The 23,286-nt window shown below is 38.7% G+C and overlaps 1 protein-coding gene across 1 annotated transcript in view; it reads right to left on the bottom strand.

Moving 5' to 3' along the window:
* Positions 1 to 17,121: 17,121 nt before the first annotated feature.
* The window catches only part of CA8 (carbonic anhydrase 8), a 77,298-nt gene continuing 71,133 nt past the window's right edge, over positions 17,122 to 23,286 (bottom strand). Inside the window, exon 9 of the mRNA XM_074897708.1 lies at positions 17,122 to 17,186. The gene's annotated coding sequence lies outside the window, so the exon portion shown is untranslated. The remainder of the gene's footprint in view (positions 17,187 to 23,286) is intronic.

The following is a 23,286-nucleotide window of genomic DNA, read 5'->3' as shown; positions in this document are numbered from 1 at the left end:
TCTCCTGAATCTCCAGATTTTTAGTCCGTGGCAAGAATAAAATGTCATTAGATTAATTTCATTGATACTACTTACTGTTCTCTCCAGATCCATTTGCAGTGCAATGACAGGTTAATATTAAAGTCTGGTTCCATTATTTTTCAAAGAGATTAACTGTAGAATATTGTCTCAAAATTACAATTCGGAGGCCTTTCTCCATTTCCTGTTTATTAATCAGTCTGTGGCTTCTGAGTCATTCTTTCATTTCAAAACTGAAATGAATTAGAGGTGTTCTATTGTTCTTTCTCAATAGGAAAATATATATATCAAAATTATTAAACATGATGGTCATTATGCAGTAGGCCATTTTGCAAGATTCTATAGGTTTCAGTCTGATTATTCATGTGATTAGAGGCTATAAGATTGGGTCTCTCTTTGCCTGGTGTATATTTTTATCCTCTTTGACCAAGCAGATGCTCTAACATAATTTCCTGTTAAAAACATTTATCCCCATTTTTATGGGATAAATCAACCCTCTCAGCTTTAGGTACCTGCTGTATTGTACACAGTTGACCAGATTGTCTCCTTTGGGCTGCAGTTTGGCACAGCAAGGTCAGGTTCAGATTCAGAGTCACCCTTTAAGAGGAAGACTTTCCTTTCAGTTTGGTAGCTGACTTAAGCACCCGAGTGACAGGGAAAAACCTCCCTCCATTCCAATATATCGCTAGATGTTGAATCCTCAGCTAATTTAAATTGACGTTGTTTTCTTGAAGATATTGATGCCATGTTGATTTAAAACAGTGAAGAGCTGGCCTTTCAAAGTTTTACTGTGCACCTGCACCTCCATGTATGTGAGGGTTTCCAACCTTCACTTCCCTTTTAGGGTAAAAGGTATTCCTGGATGACCTGACATACAGGGTTATCAGGTTGAAAGAAAATCAGCTTACATGTCTGGAATTGGGTCATGTAGGGCAAAATATCTGTCTGTAGACATCTCAACAGATATATCTTAAATATTTAGCTATATCTAGATCTCTTCCCCTGTGCCTCCCTGGAACAGGAACGTTACCAAACCAGATGGGGAGAGGAGTGGACCATTTAACACACTCTTGTCTGAGTGGCCTGGTCCCTCAGATCATTCTTTCACAGTCAGGGATCCACATCCTAATCTACACTGAGCTTTCCCTGGCTCTTCTCATGCCAGGAAAATCACGGAGACCAGTGATTTAGTAGGATTTGAAAAGGATCATACATTTATACTGGCAGAAATTGTGCTTTAAATTTAGTTAAACAGAATCTGTTTTAAGTTAGAAAGGGATATAAACCTTACTGCTTCTGAGATCAGCAAATCTGTAGCTGCTGGATATAGAAAGGGTTGTTTTCCTCTGGACAGGGACAGTGAACCACTGCTGTGTGGGGAGGTCTGTGCCTTCCTTCTGGTGCTGGTATCTGCTGAAGACATACCAGCATCTCGGTGAAGGGACCTGGTTCAAACTACAGTTATATGGGAAAGTGCACATCACATCAGATTTGGGCAGTAATCAGTGTGATTCAGAAGAGCCAAGAACCCTGGAACCAAAACTCTGTGCCCATCCTGCACAGATGAAGTGCTTCACCATACAAAAATTTCAAGGTAAATTGCTCATCGGTTCCTGACCTGAAAGTAGTTCCTTCTGATTGTTACCATGAGTCTACCTACAGATTATTTTCTTAACATTAACCTGGATGTATGATCTGTGGCATGGATAGGGGATGAAGGTAATATTTCTTGTTCTGAACATTTATCTTCCAGATGCTTGTGATACAAAATAGCTAGCAACCACATAAAAGATGGCTAGAGGAAGAAAGGATAAATTGCAGTTCTTAATTTAAGAAAAAAACCTTACACACAATACATAAAAATTCATGTTCACTTCCCCTCCATCAAGTTCATTAACAATCTCCCACAGGGATAAGCCAATTTCCTCCAGGACTGCCATCTGAAGGACAGAAGAATATGGACATTATTTTTTTTTCTATGCTGTCTGAGAAACTGGAAGTGTTAAGATCTCAGGTTCCTTCAGATCAACATGACATGAAAGCAGTAAAGGCAGCAGATGACCACTATTCTCATCGCATCTTGGAGCTGAAGAATATTTTTTAATCTTTCTGTCCTAATTTATTCTTCTTGGAATTTTGGACTAGAGTCTTCTAGGACATTATAGAAGGAAGCCAATTTCTTGTGGATAACAGTTTTGTGGTTTCTGCTCTGGGCTATTGTGATTGTTTTCGTACGTGTTATTATTTTTTTTAAAAATACAAATAATATTATTCAGACTCTATCTGTTTAAAAGAGTATATACTCTTGCTGCTCAAGAGACTGGAAATGGAAGTATAGTCTACATATATTTAAAATCCCTAGACAACATTATTCTCACGACTTTGGAATAATGGAAAGTAAATTATTTTTAAGGTAAGTAGCCTGGATGTAGAGCCTTGCTTTTATCCTTTTTTTCTGTACGGTTTGATGAAAGGTCACACTCTACTAAATATAGACTTTATATGAGGGAAAAACCAATCTTTCTGTTTTCACTGATTTGCAATAGCCCATCCACCACTGAACTCTCCATTTCCTTTGAATGGGACGACACTGTTATGCAGAAATCTAGCACTACTCTGGACTGGCTAAACCATAAAATGTGAATGTTTCTAAAATTGTCTTAGAATATGTTTATTCCCAATTTATATAAAATGTTACAGTAAAAGTGTGGGATGGATATATATATATAAAATTTCTAACAATCAATACTGATGTAAACCTCATGGTTTATAGTACAAATACAAATCTTACATTCAAAAAGCAAACTTTCAAAGCAAACCCTCAATAGTTAGGAAATGTCAGAATTAAGGTTGACATTGTAAGGTTATGAGCACAATTTTCTGGTATTGTTTTTAATTATACAACTAAAAAATAATTCCTCACACACCACCCACCTCATTCAGCATGCAAAACGGTCTTGAGAAGACATATCCCTTTCACAACTGGGTGACACATAAAAATTAAATAATTTATTTTCACAACATCTTTGTGAGCTGAAGAGTGGCATGAAAATTAGTTTATAGCTGGTGTGCCTGAACACATCTGTGAAAACAAATATTTCCACCGATTAGCAGGCAGAATTTGAGACACAGGAAGATCAGACTCCTCAGAGCACTTAACATCATATAGCAGCTTACATAATCCTATTGACTTCAGCTGACATTGCAAGTTCCTACCGCTTTTCTAAGTCAGATTCCCTGGTACTGCAGTAAAAAATAGTGCTGAGCTGTGAAAACTCCAATTTTATGTGACTTCCTGCCATTTATGGCTATATGTCCTCTTGGTTGGGAGCCTAAAGTAGTCCAAAAGTTCTGGATTTAAGTCCCTCTCTAAGAAAGGAGTCTAAGCCCACAAATGGGGAGCAGGGTATGAAAACCATGCTGCCATCTAACAAACACAGGCTGGCTGCAATTGCGCTGCTGATGCTATGCAGTTCAAAGGCAGGAGGAGGTTTGTATATATCTGCCTGCCTGGAGCATGAAGACACAAGCCAAGGAACTGTAGGAAAGTGTTCTCCAGGGTGTACTAAAGAGACTTTGGCCTTGTTTGATTCAGTATTTTCTTGCAGTTCCCTGTGTCAGTCACCAGACAACTTCAGCTGGTAAAAAGTTCTACAAGAGTTGCTTTTGTACACAGCATTGCTCCATTCCCAAACCGTTCTGGACTTGGAAGAATAGACTACTGAGAATGGGAGGGCACTACGGGAGATAAAAGGGCAAAATCGTGTGTAAAAGGTGTCACGAGACTTATTCAAAAAGGAGTTTTTAATCAAAGTTGCACAGGTAACCTTAAACTTCCAGTTACCTCACTTCTTAATGATGGATGTTGCCATAAGAGGTGTCATCGAAAGTGAGCCTAGGCCCATGTCTTCACTGGGCACTGTGCATAGAGAGCGAACCAATCTCCAGTAAGGGCTGACTGACTTCTTGTTCTAGAGGTTACAGCTCGTCATGTGTAATAACCAATAGTGGATCTAGCCTGCATGAATTTCTCTGACCCTCTTCTAAACTCATTTGGAAAAGTATATCTTCTGTGCAAGAAAAGTATACTCTTTGTGTCTTTCAAAGTCTACTCTGACAATTTAATTTGGCGGCATTTTTTGCACTGTGAGAAGAGTTGTTTTGGATCTTCTCCATTCTACAAATCTCTCTCTTTTTTTCGCCTTTTCCAAATTCAGATTTTTGTTTATTTGCTCTATAGCTGTATGAAAGGCAATCTAAATCTCTTTATTTTTGTTGTCTTTGTCTGGATCCTTGGTAATTATATTATACCTTTTTCCTTTGCTATGGCATGCCCAGGACCACATGCTTAATTTCTTAAAATTAGAATAATGAAATCTTGAAATATTAATACATAATTAATATACACTTGGACATGATTATGCATTCTGTTAGGCTCCTAATTATTCTTCAAATTCTAGTTACATTTATAAACACTGCTGAACTCTATGCTGTTGTTCTGAAGAACAGTTTGCAGTAGCTTCAAGATCTCTTTTCTAAATGGTGGTAACTAAACTGATGGCCATCATATATTAATACCTGTAGCTTATTTCTTTTCCTAAGCTTTATATTCCACTTACTAACATTTAATGTCATCTACCTGTTTATCATCTACTTATGAAGTTTGAGTTCCTTGACAATTTTCACAATCAGATTTAGATTATCCCAAATAATTCTGTATTATTTTCATATTTTCTCTCCTTATCATTCAAGTGATATTCGTTTATGATCTATTGAATGGCACATTTTTCATATACAGAATATGTTTGAGCTCCCCTCTTTCTGAAAACCAACTACCCACTCCCACCATCTGTTTCTTATACTTTAACCAATTGCTAATCCACCACAGGTCATTCTCTTTCATCCCATGACAGCTTAGTGTCTTTCAGAGATTTTGCAATGAGACCTTCTCAAAAGTTTTTTTTAAAAAGCCTGTATGTTACATCACCTGAACCATATGTTCAGTGGCTCCTCTAAAGATGTCTGACTGATACGTGAGTCATGACTTCTCTATGTGAAGGCTCATTGGCTTTTCCCTAGTATATCATATATTTTCTATTTTTTACTCAGTCTGTTCTTACAGAATGGAATCTTCCTACAAATTTGCTCTTATACAAATACAATTTGTCAATTCAGAATTGCCTGAGTTAATCTAGAAAATCTTATAAAATATTGGTGTCATGTTTGCCAGTTGCCATTCTTCAGGTAACACAACTCATTTAAATGACAGATTATTACTCACAGTTAATAGTTGGACAGTTGCTTATTTCAGGTGCTTAAGAATTCCTGAGGGAAACAATCCTGTGGGCTTATCCTCTGCAAAAGAATAGCTCTGGAGTAGGAATCTCTCTGGCCTCTTCTGGGATAAATGTTGACACAACGAATTAATTTTGAGATTTTTTTTTTTCTCCAATAACATCACCTTAATGAATGCTCCTTTTAAAACTTAATCAACTATTGGACCCACATATTTTCTTGAGGCTTTTTGTTCCAATTTTAGGAGGAAAAAATGTTTTAATTTTGTTATTTATTAGCATTCCTCCTGTGTGTTTTCATGTGTGACCTATTGAGCTTTTTTAAAAGAAGAAATTTTAGGAAATTCTGTCCTGTGGCAACAAATGATGGAGCTGGAGAAGAACTTTGGAGATTTTAACAAAGAGCAGATAGTAGTAACATAATTCTTGCAGGTCAGTTAATGGAGACCTGAGATAACAGTTTGCCATTGCATTGTCATTTTTACCAGCAACAGAACAATAGTGAGACTCAGGACACTTGTGTTCACCCAGCAGTGTGTATATTGGGCAAAGACTCTATCCCATTCTTCCCTTCTTTGACCCCTTCTTTGACCTTTATCTTTGATCCTTATGTCATCTGATTTGAATTATTTTGGTTTGCTTTTTCTAAGAGTTGCAACCTGAAGTCAACATTCTATGTGTAAAATAACAGCCCAGACAAGCTGGAAAATTTAGAAGTCACTGAAAACATATCTTTATAACTAAAAGTATGAAACTGGCATAATAAGAGACAACACTACCAGTTCTGACTAAAATTGCTACTGTTAAAAAATCAAATTTCTAGCAATGTGCTTTCAGGAGCATTAATAAGGGGGAAACACAGGATGTCAATGGTGTTATGGGGTTACAGTTTCCAAGCTGTAACTGAACCAAATATAAATTATTTCATCCAAGCAAAAAATATGTCAAAATTCAATATCTTTGTACCATCACTTCACAAACACTTTCTGAAAAAGTTGTGCTGTTACAAAAGTCTCATACAGCTTCCTTTCTAACACTTTCTCTTTTTCTCTTAAACTGAACTTTACAGGAGCTTCACACTGGAAGTTGCTCCCCAACTACTTATTCATACAAATGCTATGCTGCATGCTACAAACCCTTGCCAGAGATCTCTGGGAAAGGATTGGTGCTTTCAGAGTCCTAACTTTCAGGGAGGTCTTCTGCAAAACCGTGAAACTAATCTGAACCTTACATGTAGTTCAGGTTTCATTCTCTGACCTTGCACTGCAGATCCTATGAATAGAACATTGTCCTCTCCATGCAGTCTCAATAACTGGACATTTTCTGGGTCTGTGGATTTGTACAATGAGATATCTACTCCAATCTGTGTACATAATGCTCCAATGCCTGCCAGGAATGGCTGCAATATTGACACCTTTCAATGTAGATCACATCATTCACAGAGCAGAGTTCAATAAAATGATACTGTAGTTAACAAGTTTTATAACACAAAGTTACTTTAAAACATGGAACTAATCAGGAGGAAGCCTGTTTATGCATGTCACAGTTACATTGAATTGTCGATAAATAAACAAAGATTTGCTTCACCTGTTGTCATGTATATAAAGTAAGTCATTAATCTAAACTAATGAAGCTTAAGATATATGACAAGCACTTTTTATGGAGCTCTTCCTTAATGATATGTTTGCTTTTCATTATAACACCAAAATAGCCCATTATCTAGGAAGCAGAACATTTTTCGCCAAAAAGCCTTGAATCCACTGTTTCTCTCTTTGTTCCTGGCTGACAATAAGTAGCACTTACAGTTACATTTTCATAGAGCTCTCCTGAATGAATAACATTACTCAGAAATGAATAAAAATTTCAGATAGGAATCACAACAGGAAAATAATGTGTCCATTGCTTGATCTTTAGTCAGTTATTTTGTTAGATAGATATTTAAGGATTTTTGATCTGGCTTGGAAGACAAAAATGAAGGCTAGATTCAAACAGTTTCATATGCATGACCATTTTAAATTTATGAGAGTATTGATTCTACAAAGCTTTAAGTGATTGCTTGCTGTTGACATGAACCTGCCTTTGTTATGAGGCAGCACAGAATAAACCCATTAAAAATGTTCCAGAGAAAGCAAACAAACTCATACGTTTTCCTGCAAATTTCCAAGAATAAGATTACTGTCTTCTCTCTATGGATTTACCAGGTTGCTATTACAGACAGAAAGATGAAATGGCAATTTGTTTTTTCATTTTCTTCTGAAAATGGTCAGAATCAATACAGGAAGACCAGCTACTAACAGATCAGCTTTGTTTCCAATTGTACAAGGTGCTCAGACATAAGCATCTAGTACCAGTTTGGATGCCCCAGGGTATGAGACACACACCCAGGACAAGCAGCTGTGACACCACTGTGAAGAGAGACCTATACTTGCACAGCACCTGGAGACCAGATCAAATCTAGAGCACCTCCGATGGTGTTAGACACTCCTGGTTTGGCTCCTGAACCAAGTACAGAATGCCTTCCACATTCCTATGTTTGAGTGAGGGTGTTTCCAGAGGTAGATTATTGATTGGAAGGGAACAAAGTCTTCCTTCAAAATCCATATTTCGCTTGGTAATCTGTGTCAGAAATTAATTATGTCCTAAATTGAAAATAATTGTCCTGTTTCAAATTTCACTTTAACTCTTTTAACTCCTAGTCATTATATTTTATAGTGCATTGCTAAAGTAAAGACCCTGATTGTCTTTCTGTTCCCCTGAAAGTACTGAAATGCTTGAGTATTTAGCACTCACATCACTCTGGGACCACTGAATGTCATTTCATACAAAAGAAAATTTTGCCAAGTGTTGGAGAAGTTCTTCTTTTCACATGAAACATAAGTTCGAATTGATGTTATAAATTCCATTGATCCAGGTTGCACAAAGGTGGTGTGACCATTTGGGGAGTACGTACGTGTCAGTGTATATATCCCATTTTATGCTGTGAGGTTTTTTCTAGTTGTAACCATTAATTCAACTTTGAGTCTTCATTTTATTGCAAGAACATGACACTTTCTGGAGTCACTGTTTCTGGTGAGCTCTGAAGCAACTATATGCAGCTGATGGTTGCTGGCTTTGAAGAGATCTGTACTCAGATGATAACAGAAAAATTAATTATGAAATTCCTTGGTGGAATTTCATCAGAGCATTAAAACAAGCAAACAAAAACCCAAAACAAAACCAAACCAAACCCCCAAAAGTACAACGCAAAACTCTCAAATGCAAACTTTCCAAGTCAGTGGAAACCAATAAACTGACACGTACAAGCTGGTCAGGCTGAAAACACTGAGAGCTGAAATGGCCGATGTAACTCAGATCAAAACCAAGACTTTTGTGTGTGTCAGAGTTCTGCACTGATGACTATGTTCAGGATTTTGATGCCTTTCTATGTCTGTAACTTTCCTGTTCTTTTTCTACTGCATAGTTTGTATGTGTGCACATACATACAACTTATTTAGCTGAGCTTAGCTCCCTACTTTGTTGACACAATGAAGATTACCAGAAAAATTGGTTCCTACAGCCAATGGGGGAAGTAAAGGCAGGAGAGAGGCTAAGCAGCTGGTCTAACAGCTAGGACAATTCTTTCAATATCTGACAGCTGGACTACGGTCTTCTAAAAATGCCTCCAAATAGTATCAGGCATGGCATTTACATCTGAAAGATACAGAATTTTAAAAAGTCATTACATAGACCAAGGCAACTTCGATGGTCACACACTCAGTGTTTTGAATTCATCATAGGAGACACGTCACCATGGAGGCCAGGAGGGAACAGGCTAGACTAAACAAAAGGAGAGAAACAGTAAGTGAAAAAATTAAAATTAGGTGTTTGACTCCTAGCTTTTAAAAGAGGAATACCTAATGATTTTGTGTGGTTTTGGAACTTCCAAGAGAGAACAACCAACAAGAAATGAATTGTTTAGAGCCTGCTTCTTTTGTGTCTATAAAATCATATCTCCAAACAGTTGCTGATAGTACCAAACTATTCCCCTGACATCAATGGCAATCTGATTTATGATGTTAATGCATGGTTTCTTAGGAGGTCAAAGCCTGGAAGGAAGTATCTTGCATATTACCTGAAGTAAAGTTTCAAACAGACCTGTACAAATTTTTTCCACCAGAACAATTTTCTGATGGAACATGCAGTTTTTGTAAATTAATATGTTCCATGGGGATATTTCAACTAGATTTTATGTCTTCCAATTCCACTGAGAATTGTTTCACATTGCTTTGCCCAGATTTAAATATTTCATTGAATGGAGGAATCTAAAACATTTCACTTGAAAAACTTCTTAAGCTTCACTGGACTTTTTTGGGACATTGAAACCTTCTTGTTCCTAAGGAATGGCCTCAGCAGAACTGTTTTTTCCATAAGACAATGTGACAAAGCTGGCAATGGTGAGCAATATTTCAGTGACATAATGCTGAGTGCAGCATGCAAAATCTAGTACCTCTGCAAAACTAGAGACTTTCTGGCCAGCTTGAAATTTTGACCATCGAAGTCTTATACGGACACAGGCCACTGTCTGACAAAGAGTGAAGTGTGCCATTAACATCAAGTGTGGATGCATCCCATTACATTCTGTTACATATGCGTTACACAGTGGCAGCAGAATGGATATGTATGTTGGGATGTTAAGGCTTTGGTGCCTTGAGTAATAGTACTCTTTTAGCAACCTCTTTAGGTCTAATGTAAATATGATGGCAGTCAAGCACTGAGAATATAGATTTTCAGGCCTGAGGCAAGAATTCAAAAGAAGCTATCCTATACACTGAAAATATATTATATGAATTATCCAAGTATCATTGTTCAGTACTTATTTTTCAAGAAATATCACTTTCCAGATGCCAAGACTGCACAGGCATTTACCATTGTTAGAAAACCTCCCGTTATGAAACCTCCCTGTCCCTTCAAACTATCCTCTGAAATACCTTGTTTTCTTTTCCTGTTTTGGACCATAGAGAATCCTTTGCACTGGATCCTTAGCTCCCATGAACAGAAATAAAATGTTATTTATCAGGTCTCTCACTAAGGAAAGAATCTAGTCTTCAGAACTTCTGTAGGGACTAATTCAGAGTAACTGAGATTTTCATTTAGTACAAGCCATCTGAACACACCATCCCAGCATAAAATGGTTCTGTGAATCACCATAGCCAATCTGCCTGAGGTTTGTTCTTATTCGTAAATACTTTGCCACTGATGTAATGCAAGTCATTGTCATATTCCCTTATGTATAAAGTATAAATATTGATAGTTGTTCAGTATGAATGGGTATCTAATAGATATTAGAGAAAGCAAGCTCTGGAAAGAAAGTGGGTTTTTTCAAAGCTCTGCTATAACTTTGCAATAAGAGGGTCTTTTTACTTTTTTCCTTTATTTGCTGGAATTAAAAAAGAATCTGTTCTGTTTACTACATAGCCATTTACATTCTGGCTTTGGATTTTCAAGAAGACGAAAAGTCTGTTTCCATTAGCACTAAAACCAAAGAGAGGCTTTCACCCTAGAAATGTCAGGCATCATTACTTTCTGTAGAGTTTGAAAGTACTGCATCTGTTGATGTCAGAAATGGGCAATATGTCTATCTATAGAAGAGCAATGAGGCCTGTGAAAAGAATTTGTAAAAACCAGGCAAAATTGTTTTCATGGATGGCAAGTATATCAGCACTGGTAAGAAAAATACCAAATTTCCCTTCCTTAAGGAGGAAATACATGACTAAAAGAAGCCTCTTGAACCTAGTTATATATCTGGGGGGAAGGAAGAGTAAATGCTTTGTATGGTTGCATTGATGTGATTTCCAAAGTTTGTAACACACTTCAGATGCAATCGATGAACAAAATATTGGCATGTGATATTCCACTTTAAGGATCACTTCAGATAACTAGTGTTAGCTGATTTTTTTGGTGTTTTATACTTCAAAATGTATTTTGTCAAAAAGATATTATGTTTAATAGACAGAAGTTAAACTTAAATATTTATGAGAAAGTACCAAATTAATAAAATACCAAAACTGTTAACATGTGGACTTAACCATACAATTTTTTTACTAAACAATTCACATAACAGACTTGCCATAACTTAGATAGTGGTATTAATGTATCTAAGGCTTTGCAAAAGCGTTCTACATGCATTTTCAACCTGTATTCAAACAAAAATCTATGCATGCATCCTTGTGTTCCCTTTCATCTGACCTCAACACTCAGCAGTAGCTGTTATGTACTTCAGTTTTTCACTGAGAACATATTCTTCTCAATAGTCAGATGCCTTACATGCATCAGTTTTTATAGATTCTGTGTCTGAAAATAGGCCAACGTGGACTAATCAGGTCAAAAATTATGTGGTCCAGCAATATATACCCTCAGATCTGCCCTGTTATTTGAATATGCTTTAAAATGTAGTCTATATCAGCATAATGGTATTTTCATGTATTTGGGTTAAAAACATTAAAACCCACAGATGTACACAGAAAGGCTGGTATTTTTCACAGCTATTAATTACAATGATGAATTTCTTTTATTCAGCAAACTAAACTGACAGTGATTTTAGGAATATACCCATATCTGTTGCAATCACATCTGATGACTGTAATTGCCATCATGGCCATGAGTCATACCAAGAAGGGATTTTTTTCAAAGCTGTGAAATTCTGTCTCTTCAACTGAATTATAGATACTTCATTTAAATATAGGTTTTGCTTGGAAAATTCTTGTAACTCAGCCCTGATCACCCACTCAATAGTTTTTATTAGTTTTGAGCATAAAATAAACAGTGAAATGAAATTCAAGAATTAGTAAAATGAAAGGGTAATGCTGAAAGACAAGACACCCCTGACATTTCAAATAAAGACCTAACCTAATCTTTTTTTGTAGTCATTAGAGATGGTATGATATAGGACACAAGACCACAGCCTTGGTAATCAGATTCTTGAGACAAAGAACTAAAATACCACTATAAAGCATGCGAAGGACTCTCTGGATTCCGCCAGGAACATTCCTCAATTGTCCCATAAGTTTTAGCATCTCTCTTTATAGTCTATAAGGGAAAGAGAAACAGAATATAGAACCATAGAATCATTTAGGTTGCAAAGGACCTTTAAGATCATCGAGTCCAACTTTACAGTTGGGTTTACACCTAGCACTGCCAAGCCCACCACTAAACCACATCCCTAAGTGTCACATCTACCTGTCTTCTAAATACCTCCAGGTATGGTGATTCAGCCACTTCCCTGGGCAGCCTGTTCTGATGCTTGACAACACTTGTGGTGAAAAAACTTTTCCTAATATGCAACTCAAACCTCCCTTGAGGACATATACTCTTGTCCTATTGCTTGTTACTTGGGAAAAGATATCAACACCCACCTTGCTACAACCTTGATGATTCTGTGATTCTGTTACCTCCTTTCAGGTAGTTGTAGAGAGCAATAAGGTCTCCCCTGAGACTCCTTTTCTCCAGGCTAAACCACCCCACTTCCCTTAGCCGCTCCTCATAAGACTTGTATTCTACACCCTTCACCAGCTTTGTTGCTCTTATTTGGACATGCTCCAAAACCTCAGTGTCTTTCTTGTAGTGAGGGGCCCAAAACTGAACACAGTATTTGAGGTGTGACCTCACCAGTGCCGAGCACAGGGGATTGATCACTTCCCTAGTCCTGCTGGCCACATTATTTCTGATACAAGCCAGAATGCTATTGGCCTTCTTGGCCACCTGGGCACACTGCTGGCTCATATTTTGCTGGCTGTTGACTGACACCCTTAGGTCCTCTTCTACCAAGCAGCTTTCCAGCCACTCGTCCCCAGGCTTGTAGCATTGCATGGGGTTGTTGTGACACAAGTGCAGGCCCTGGCACTTAGTCTTGTTGAATGTCATACAGTTGGCCTTGGGCCACCGATCCAGCGTGTCAAGATCCCTCTTTAGAGCCTTCCTACCATCAAGTAGATCAACACTCCTTGTTCCATCTGCAAACTTACTGAAGGTGTACTTGATTCCCGATACAGAGAAATGATTACTTGTTTTAAGATTTATTTAATTATTTACTTATAGAAAACTCTTTAGCAACTTATTTACTTATTTGTAGTGGTTTTTTAGTATTGCTAAGAATCCTGCTTGCCGAGACTGTTCTGTGGAATTTTACCAAGGACTACAGTGTTCATCAAAACAAAGCAGTTCTCTGTGAAAATCTACCAAGGACTACAATGTTCAGCAAAATATTATTCTTTATCGTTGAAGAACAGGTGGCTGGCTCTAACTAGTTGGAATTTTGCTAATGAGTAGAGATAGCTATATACAAATGGTAGAAGTTCTATTGGTTCTCTTAGATAAGATAGAAAAATAAACCAGCTGAAAAACACTTTTGTTGTTCAAGAAATTGGCCAAGAGAATCTGCGCATGCTCCGTGAGAAAGACAGGGTGAGAAAGACTACGAGCCTTCCTCCCAAAGACCCCTGAAGACCAGCAACAGGAGGCAATGCGCAGGTGCAAAGATAACATAAACTGCTGACACCATTCTTTCTAACTAACCCAGCCTTACTCATGCATATGTATGTTTGTGTTATGTAACCCAATGAATATGGATATCCACACTCTATAAATTTTGGTAAAATGTGTGGTGGGTGTGCAAGCTTTGTCGAGAAATCCCCTTGCCCTCCGGCCAGAGTAAACATACCTGCTTTATAACTCTATTTGTGTTATAGAGTCTTTTTTTCCGTGAATCATCCCCTTGTCCAGATCATTCATAAAGATATTAAGCAGAACTGCCCCCAGTACTGAGCTCCAGGGAACACCACTTGTGACTGGTGACCAACTGAATTTTAACTCCACCATCACTCTTTGGGCCCAGCCATCTAGTCAGTTTTTTACCCAGCAAACATTATGCCAGTCCAAGCCATGGGCAGCCAGTTTCTCCGGGAGAATGCTGTGGGAAGCAGTGTCAAAGGCCTTACTGAAGTCTGGATAGACAACATCCACAGCCTTTTCCTCATCCACTAAGTGGGTCACCTTGCCACACAGGTTAGTCAAACAGGACATGCCTGCCATGAACCTATGCTGACTGGGTCTGAACAGGTTGTTGTCCTGTACATATGTGAGAGACTGAAATGTCATATGACTGTCTCAAAGCTCGCTTTGTGTGCAAACCTCCAAGACAAGCTGCTGCGGCCTGTGAATTTGTCTGGGGGATGTCGCCCAGAGAAGTGGGAGTGTATTGAAGGATGCACCCCCACATTTCTTTGGTTGCATTGTCAGACTCCTCAGACAAGCCTCAAAGGGGCAGATGTGTACTGAGCTGGCCCCATGCTGCAGTCATTTGTGGCTCTATTGTGTAGGCCAGACCCCATGCATGCATTGCTAATGAACTGACAAGAGGCAAACGCTCCTGCCCTGAAGCCGGATGCAACAAAACCTGTGGGACCAGAGAAAAAAAACCCTAAAGGTGGGCAGATATGATAACTAGGAGATACAATAAACTTAAAAAGGCAACAGAAACTTTGCTCAGGGTGCATCTACCATCGAAGCCAGATCCGTGTGCACCCACCACCGAAGAACTGAAAACTGAGGACCAATGGGATGCTACTAGATCCATGGTGGCGACTATTCTTGCAGCCCTATCCCACATCCTTTCTTTATTTCTGTCTTTTCCTTCCATTCTGTTCTATCGCTACACCCCTTCATTTTTTTAATAATAAAAACCTGGTTTGGGTATATGGCATTTGACCTTGTTTTTGTCTTAATCTCACTCTTGGGATCGTATTGAAACCTCCCTCAACATTGGATTGGGACAACATACTATGTGATGGTGCTCAAGATGATCTACTGCATAACCTTTCCAGCTCTGAGGTCAGACTGTCAGATCTGTAGTTCCCTGGATCTTTCTTTGGCCCTTCTTGTAGATGGGTATCACATTTGTTAACCTCTAGTCAACTGGGACCTCCCTGGTTAACCTGAATTGCTGATAAATGATGGAAAATGGTTTGGTGAGCACTTCTGCAAGCTCCCTCAATAGCCTTGGATGGATCCCATCCAGCCCCATAGACTTGTGTGTGTCTAAGTGGTGTAACAGGCCACTAATTTCCCCTTGGACTATGGGGACTTCATTCTGCTCCCCATCCCTGTCTTCCATCTTAGGGGTCTGGGTGGCCAGAAAACAACTGGTTTTACTGTTAAAAGACTGAGGCAAAGAAGGCATTAAGTACCCCAGCCTTTCGCTCAGCCTTTGTCACTATGTTTCTGCCTGCATCTAATAAAGGATGGAAATTCTTCTTAGCCCTCCTTTTGCTGCTAATGTATTTATAGAAACATTTTCATTGTCTTTTATGTCAGTAGACAGATTAAGATCTAACTGGGCTTGAGCCCTTCTAATTTTCTCCCTGCATAATGTCACGACATCCTTGTAGTCCTCCTGAGTTGCCTGCCTCTCTTCATAAACTCTTTTTTTCCTGAGTTCCAGCCAGGTCATAAACTCCTTTTTTTTCCTGAGTTCCAGCCAAAGCAATCTGTTCAGTTAGACCAGTCTTCTTCTCCACTAGCTCGTCTTTTGACACATGGGGATGGTCTGCTCCTGTGCCTTTAAGATTTCTTTCTTGAAGAATGTCCAGCCTTCTTGGACTCCTTTGCCCTTCAGGTCTGTCTCCCAAGGGACTCTGTCAACCAGGCTCCTAAACAGGCCAAAGTCTGCCCTCTGGAAGTCCAAGGTGGTAGTTCTGCTGACCCCCCTCTTTACTTCTGCAAGAATTGAGAACTATAATTTCATGATCACTATGCCCAAGACAACCTCCAACCATCACATCAATCACAACTCCTCTGTTCATGAAGAACAGGTCCAGTGGGGCCTTCCCTAGTTGGCTCACTCACCAACTGTGTCAGGAAATTATCTTCCACACCCTCCAGGAACCTTCTGGACTGTTTTGTCTCCACTGTATTGTCTTTTGGGCAGATGTCTTTTAAATTGAATATGTAGATATTGGACATACTACCTATATAACAAAAGTTGAATTTAGTTCACAGGCCCTTGATATCACTCACTGTGTCTAAAATCACTAGTAAAAGCTGTTCAGGACCTTAGGTAAACATTGTGTAAAATTAGGGAACCTCTCAGTAGGGTCATTTAAAAAAACATGTCACAAATTCACAAGTGCACTCTGTGTTGAATGAATTATGGTAATTGAACTGTCATCACAGTGTTTTCAGTGTGCATCTGTGTCTAATTGAAAATACATTTTATTGCAGTTTTAGCCATAAACAACATGTGAAAAGCCTTTCTTGGAGGACTGGGGGATGAGTTCTGCAGCTTTTGGAACTTTTTTTGGGTCTGGTGTGAGCTGTAACCAGGAACACCAGAAATGAGAAAGCAGAAGAATTAAATGAATAAAATTAGCCATATACTTATGAATTCCAAGAAACTTGGGGTTTAGCTGAATCTTAAATTGACTTTCCTGTCACTAATACTAGCATTGATCTGAGCAGGAAAAATTTATTAACAATTTTCCATTGTAGATCATTTTAGAAGAGTTACGTATTTTAGGCCTGAATACCACATGCAATAATTCATAGCAGAGCAATCCATATGCTACACATCTCTGTTAATCTGTCAAGTGAAAATGCTAAACCAGGAGCAGATGAGAAGAATAGATTTATTGTGACAACATATTTTGGATTCCTTCTTTGCTTTTCTCACGTAAAAACTTCTACATGCTAGATATTCTTCAGTAAATACTTATTCATGAATTTATGTCTTTTCCTGGTGAGAACTCGTCTGCTTTCACCAAAATTCTCAGCAGAGACTGCCCAAATCACCAGTTCAATCTTCACTACAGGTCATCCTATAAGTAATTCAATTCTTATTGCTACCTATAAAGAAACAGAAATTAATTGAGTAAACGGTAAATATAAACATAAGTCTTCAGGGAAATAGATCAGACAGTATTGTGAGTACTGGTTTAAACTCTTGTTACAAATTAAAGCTACAGAAAGCTGACATACTAGCATAAGAAATTTTTGGCTTGCTCATACAGCCAAAATTACTTTTGAAATCTGAATAAAATGATAAGTATTGATGGATTCACATCAGTGGCTGTATCTGGCAGAAGTCAGAAGGGCATGCATGCAGGTGGGTCTCAGCCTTCTAGCTTGGGGACCTAACGAGAGAATGAGTTGTTTGCAATCCATGTGCCCTTGTCTCCATCTTTGCTGACTTATCCAAATTTAAGACACAGCCCAGATTCACTCACTTGTCCATGAGCCTGCAAACAATCCTGATTTCCCCTGATAAGTCACAAACCATGTGAATGTCAACCCCCCAGTCATCATCACAAGACAGTCAGTGTGGTCAAAATTTCTGTCTTATGGAACCCGTTTTTGGTAGTAATAAAAAAAAAAAAAAAACCAAACAAAAAACAAACAAAAAAAACAAAACCAAAAAACACACACAAAAAAAAAAAAACCACAAAACCAACACCCCACACTATTATTTTGTCATCAGGCAGCTTCCTGTTTTCATGTAAAGTTAATCTTGCTATATCTGATGTGAAACAAAAAGCATGCAGGACCCTTCTTGCAGCAGTTAGCGGAGAATTCTCTTCCCTATCAGAAACCCATGCAATCCTGTACTTCTTTCTCTCATGTTACCAATGCTTGGCTTATTTGTTTCTGTTTTAAAAATAGAGTTTTGCTTGTTTTCAGATTAGTCTCTGGTTAAGGAGATAGGAACATCATCACCGAAGAGATGGACAGGGTCTTCAATGCCAGTCTTTCTCAATTGCACATAATTTAGAAGTGAAATGCACAAGGCATGTATTGACCATTCTCATTCATCACTCAGCATTTCATTAAGCCACTCACTTCTCATATACTGATATGCCTGATTAGAAACAACTGCAGTAGCTGCAATGACTTTTAGACATACCTTCACTGTTCCATCCATCCAGAGAGTAAAACTATACTTCCGCGATCACCACTTAGTTCCTTATCAGTCAGTCATGACTGTGGGCTTTATTAATGCAAAATAATTCTCTCATCCCCTTGTCTCCTGACATCACTTTCTCCTCCAGTTTAATGGTGAAAAGCAATGAAGAAGTACTATAGATGCAGCATGTGTCAGATAATCATGGTAGCTACCAGGCAGCCAGATCATCAGACCTTTCACAGAGGAAATAGAATTACTGATATGAGAAGGCTGATATCAGATGAAGATGCTTTGTCTAGAAGAATCAAAATGAGCTTTTATAGGTTAAGAAGAAAGATAGCTGATGAAAATATACACTAGAGAACATCCATAAGCCTGCTGAGGAGTATAAATAAACAACAAACAAATAATGAAACCAAATGTCAAGATTTATACATAAATTGTTAGCAGCGCTATGAAGCCTACATATGTGGTGATATTGGAATATTGCTGTATTTCTATCACACCATCTATTTCCTTGACATTTTTTTCAGATAAAATGCTTTTCCTAACTCTTAGCACCAAAGGCATAAGTAAATATTGGCTGTTACTAGAGAGAGAGATTTCTGGATAAAAATAAGACAACAGAATATTAAATTCCATACTTAAGCACTCAGAAATTAGAAAAATCTGAAATGAAGACTACTACTTAGGTAGTGGTCCCAAGTCCATTAATTACAATTATTCACTTAAGTACATAATATTGAGTGTAAAACCATTGTATTTAATGTGCATAATGTACACACATTATAACCAAAACATCTGTCCTGCTACCCAACCAAATTTTAAGTATCTGAATAAAGAACAACCATATTTTTATAAATATTACAACTTTAATATTTTCATGGGTATTTCAGCACTGCTTTATTCATCCCTTATTTTTATTACATGCACCTTTAAGTACTATAATAGTATAAAGTACATGGTGCAAGATGGTGCCAAATGATTTTAGTGTAGCCAAGAGTTTTACTTAGCATAGAAGATGTAATAGACTCTGCCAGGCAGATTTTTCTCCAAAAAGTCTTTGGAAATGTATTACTGAAAAGACTAACAAATGATCTAATAGTTACTGAAGGCTCTTAAGAAAAGGTTGGTGTCTCTGTGCCGAAAATAGTATAAACAAGAACTACAGAGTTAATACAGGTAAACTGCATGCACAGTTAAGTTTTTCTTATGGTAAAGACTCAGGATTTAGTAATATAGTGTATTCCAAAAAGTCAGAGCTATCCTTGTTTCAACTCTATACAGCATTTGCTACAAAAATGTAATGGAGGAGTTGTTCTGGATGAGGGATTTGTGGAGGTACTGCTGCTCCGGTGCTTCAGCTATTGGCATATATACTCCAACAGGCCTTCAAAGCAGTAGCAGAATATCACTGAATAGCTCAGGATGAACTAGTGAGTGTTTCTGGAAGAACCTATAGCTAAGCAAGGACAGTATCATTGACTGGTGATTACTGATTATGCAGAAAGCTAAACTGATATCTGCGTTAAACTGCACAGAGAATAGATAGTGAAAGATTTCAGACTATCTAATTCAGTGCAGAAAGAATGCTGAAAACATGAGAGTGAAACAAAAAATTAAAGATGAAAAGAACACAATGCTAATTGATATTTAACTTCTCAACTCAATGTGCAGCAGCAGTTAAAAAGGTGACAAGGTTACTCCCATGTACTGAGAGTATGTGGCAAGGTTTTGGTAGCAGGGGGGCTGCAGGGGTGGCTTCTGTGAGAAGACATTAGGAGCTACCCCCATGTCAGACAGAGTCAGTTCCAGCCAGCCTCAACATGGACCCACCACTACGCAAACCTGAGCCTGTCAGAGATGCTGGGACCCGCTCTGTGATAACATATTTAAGAAAGGGTAAAAAACACTGTATGGCAGGTGTGAGAAAGGAGTGAGAAAATGTGAGAGAAACAACTCAGCAGACACCAGGAGGAGGTATGACAGAGAGGGAGGAGGTAGTCCAGGTACCAGAGCAGAGATTCCCCTGTAGCCCTTGGTGAAGAACACGATGAGGCAGGTTGTCCCACTGCAGCCCATGGAGATCCATGCTGGAGAAAATATCTACCCCTGCAGCCTATGGTGAAGGCCATGGTGATGCCCTTGGAGAACTCCACAATAGAGCAACTAACTACATGTGCCCTAAAGGAATCTGCAGCCCAAGGAGAGTCCATGCCAGAGCAGGCTCCTGGCAGAACTGTGGCCTGTAAAAAAGAGCCCACACAGGAGCAGGTTTTCTGGCAGGACCTGTGACTCTGTGGGGGACCCACACTGGAGCAGTCCTTTCCTGAAAGACCATACCTTGTGGAAAGGACTCAAGCTGGAGCAGTTCTTAAGGACAGCAGCCAGTGGGATAAACCCACATCGGAGCAATTGGTGAAAGACTGGTGGTGGGAGGGACCCCACGCTGGAGAAGGGGAAGAGCATGAGGAGGAAGGAACAGCAGAGAAGAAGAGTTATGAACTGACTGCAACCCCCATTCTCCATATTTCTGTGCCACACAGGCCAGGCGGGGTGGGGAGTGAGGGGGTGGGGTGGGTGGCAGGGGATTTGTGGCGGGTGGAAGAGGTAGAAGATTTGGGAATGAAGTTGAGCCCGAGAAGATGGTGGAGCAGGGGGGCATGGATGGAAGGTGGGTTTAGTTTTGGTTTTATTTCTCACTATCATACTCTGTTATTAATTGACAATAAATCAGATTATTTCCCTAAATCAAGTATGTTTTGCCCAAGACAGTAAATGGGGAGTGATCTCTCTGTCCTTATCTAAGCCTATGGGCTTTTTCACTGTATTTTCTCCCTTTGTCCTACTGAGGAGGGGGAAGCTTGTTTGGCACCTGGTGGCCAGCCAAGGTCAACCCACAGGTATATGCAAAGTATTAATTAACTCTCATTCTGAGAAGACATTATTGTTCTACTCCAGACAAATACGAATTGAGAGTAAGGGGATTCTAAAAAAAAATAGCTCAGCTTCTATGCATGAGTAGAATGACAGGACTCTTCAGAGGAAAATGTGAGGTAGTGTTAGTGAAGTATCTATTCCACTAAATGTTACTATGAAATAAAACTTGATGAGCTGCTTGTGATTGCTCAATAAACCAAACTAGGAGACTACTATTTAAGTGAAAAGGGAACACATAAGAAGAATGTATAAACTTATTGTATAAACTTACAGGTCTGATGAATAAAAAAACTAACAGTTGTGATACCAGTTAGGTATTGTTAATGTAATTAAGACAAAACTGGAAATGTATTTTGGAATCCATTCACTTAAAGGGAATCATTAATTAGTTTGTGCTTAGGAATGGTTTGCTTTGTTGGGAAGAAATCTTAATCAAACTTTACTATTTATTTTTTGCAAAAAACTTTTCTGTCAACAAATGAGTCAAGGAAACCTACAAGTCTCTATTCTCTTTTTCACACTAGCTATCACATATGTAAGAATATAACAAATAAGTAAAGAACTGGTCAGGTTATACACCTGAGCGCAAATAGGCAACTCTGATAGAATGACAAATTTACCACCTACATTCAGATTGGATCTATTCTTCCTTATGAGGGAATAAACATCCATTGCTTTCAGAACCTGAGGGAAACCATTTCCTCTAATGAAGAAGCAGAACTCTCCTCACACATGTGTACAAGCAGACATCCACATGTTTCAGTAAACCAAAGTTATAAGAAGTCTTGGTTATTCGTGATCTCACAGAAGTCACTCAGTCTCCTGCACCCAAGCTCCACAGATACTGTGGACAATGCAGACAATGATACTTGTCCTCACATCTCACTACTATGAGGGCAGATGCATAAGTAACTATGAGACTTCTAGTTACTACGGTGAATCAGACCAAAAATAGCAGGCTATTATGTCCAACTCCTGGGTTTTGGCTTTATTTTTCACTTGACAGATAACAAAATACCAAATCCCAGCCTGCACAGAGACACTAGGTGTGTTGGGTGCCCTGGGTTCATCTCCTGCAGGGTATACCTGCAGGTGCTCTATCTGCCAAGGGTGACAAGCTGTACTGCACAAGTGCCATCAGCACCACATGCCCCAACACTGTGCAAACATGTGCCAGCTCCTCAGAGAGCCACAGACCCAGAGATCAGTAGATTGCTGCCCAAAATGAAAGGCCAATAGATTGTCCCATAGATCTAACTAACCCTGATACCCTCCTTCTAGTTTGGTGTTTCAGTAACAGATTTCCTTTACCTTTTTTTCCTGATGATATCACTCATAAAAAAACGCATTTATTTTTGTACACTCGAAATTATGAGATCACCTGAAGAAATCATCTCCAGTGCCAGCTTGGAGGAATCAGCTGAAGAGATCTGTGTTGGCTCACAGTGTCTTGGGCTACAACATTAGACAAATAATAGCAGGCTAGGCAAACCACTTAGGAAAGGTTTACATACAGGTGATCCTGTTGAGGAGGTGGGTAGATGAACTGTGGAGGTTATTTTCAGCTGCATTTTTTTAAGATTTTGGGAAGTGTAGTGATAATATATTCTCTATAACAATGGATATGTGGGCTTCAGAAGGGTGGTAAACATCCTAAGAGTGAAGATATTATCACTGGTAAATTATATGCCTACTGAAAATCCAATCTGTAGCCAGCCTGTAAGTCTCTAACTCTTCTTAGTGAACATTTTTATTTAGTTTTAGCTACCTTTTATTTTTAAAACTCAATTCACTCACAGTGAAGTAGCTCACATTCTAGGTTTGTAAATAGCTCATCTGGTAAATGCAGGAGAGATGCTGGCAGCAAGCACCCACCTTTAATGTTTTGATTAGTTCTGCTTGGCTTGTATCATCAGTTGACTGAATGTACGATTGTGCGCATTAGATAGAGTAATGTCTTTATAGTGACTTGGCAATTATTTAACCACTACATTGTATCCCAAACTCCATCCTTCCTACATTAAAAAACCCCAAATCCATCATTATCCATACAAAGTAAGAGAGAATTCTTATCTCACACACATAATTCATAGAAAGACATAATAA

This window comes from Athene noctua, chromosome 2 (genome assembly GCF_965140245.1).
Source record: "Athene noctua chromosome 2, bAthNoc1.hap1.1, whole genome shotgun sequence".
Taxonomy (NCBI): Eukaryota; Metazoa; Chordata; class Aves; order Strigiformes; family Strigidae; genus Athene; species Athene noctua.
This window is presented reverse-complemented; position numbering and strand designations above follow the sequence as displayed.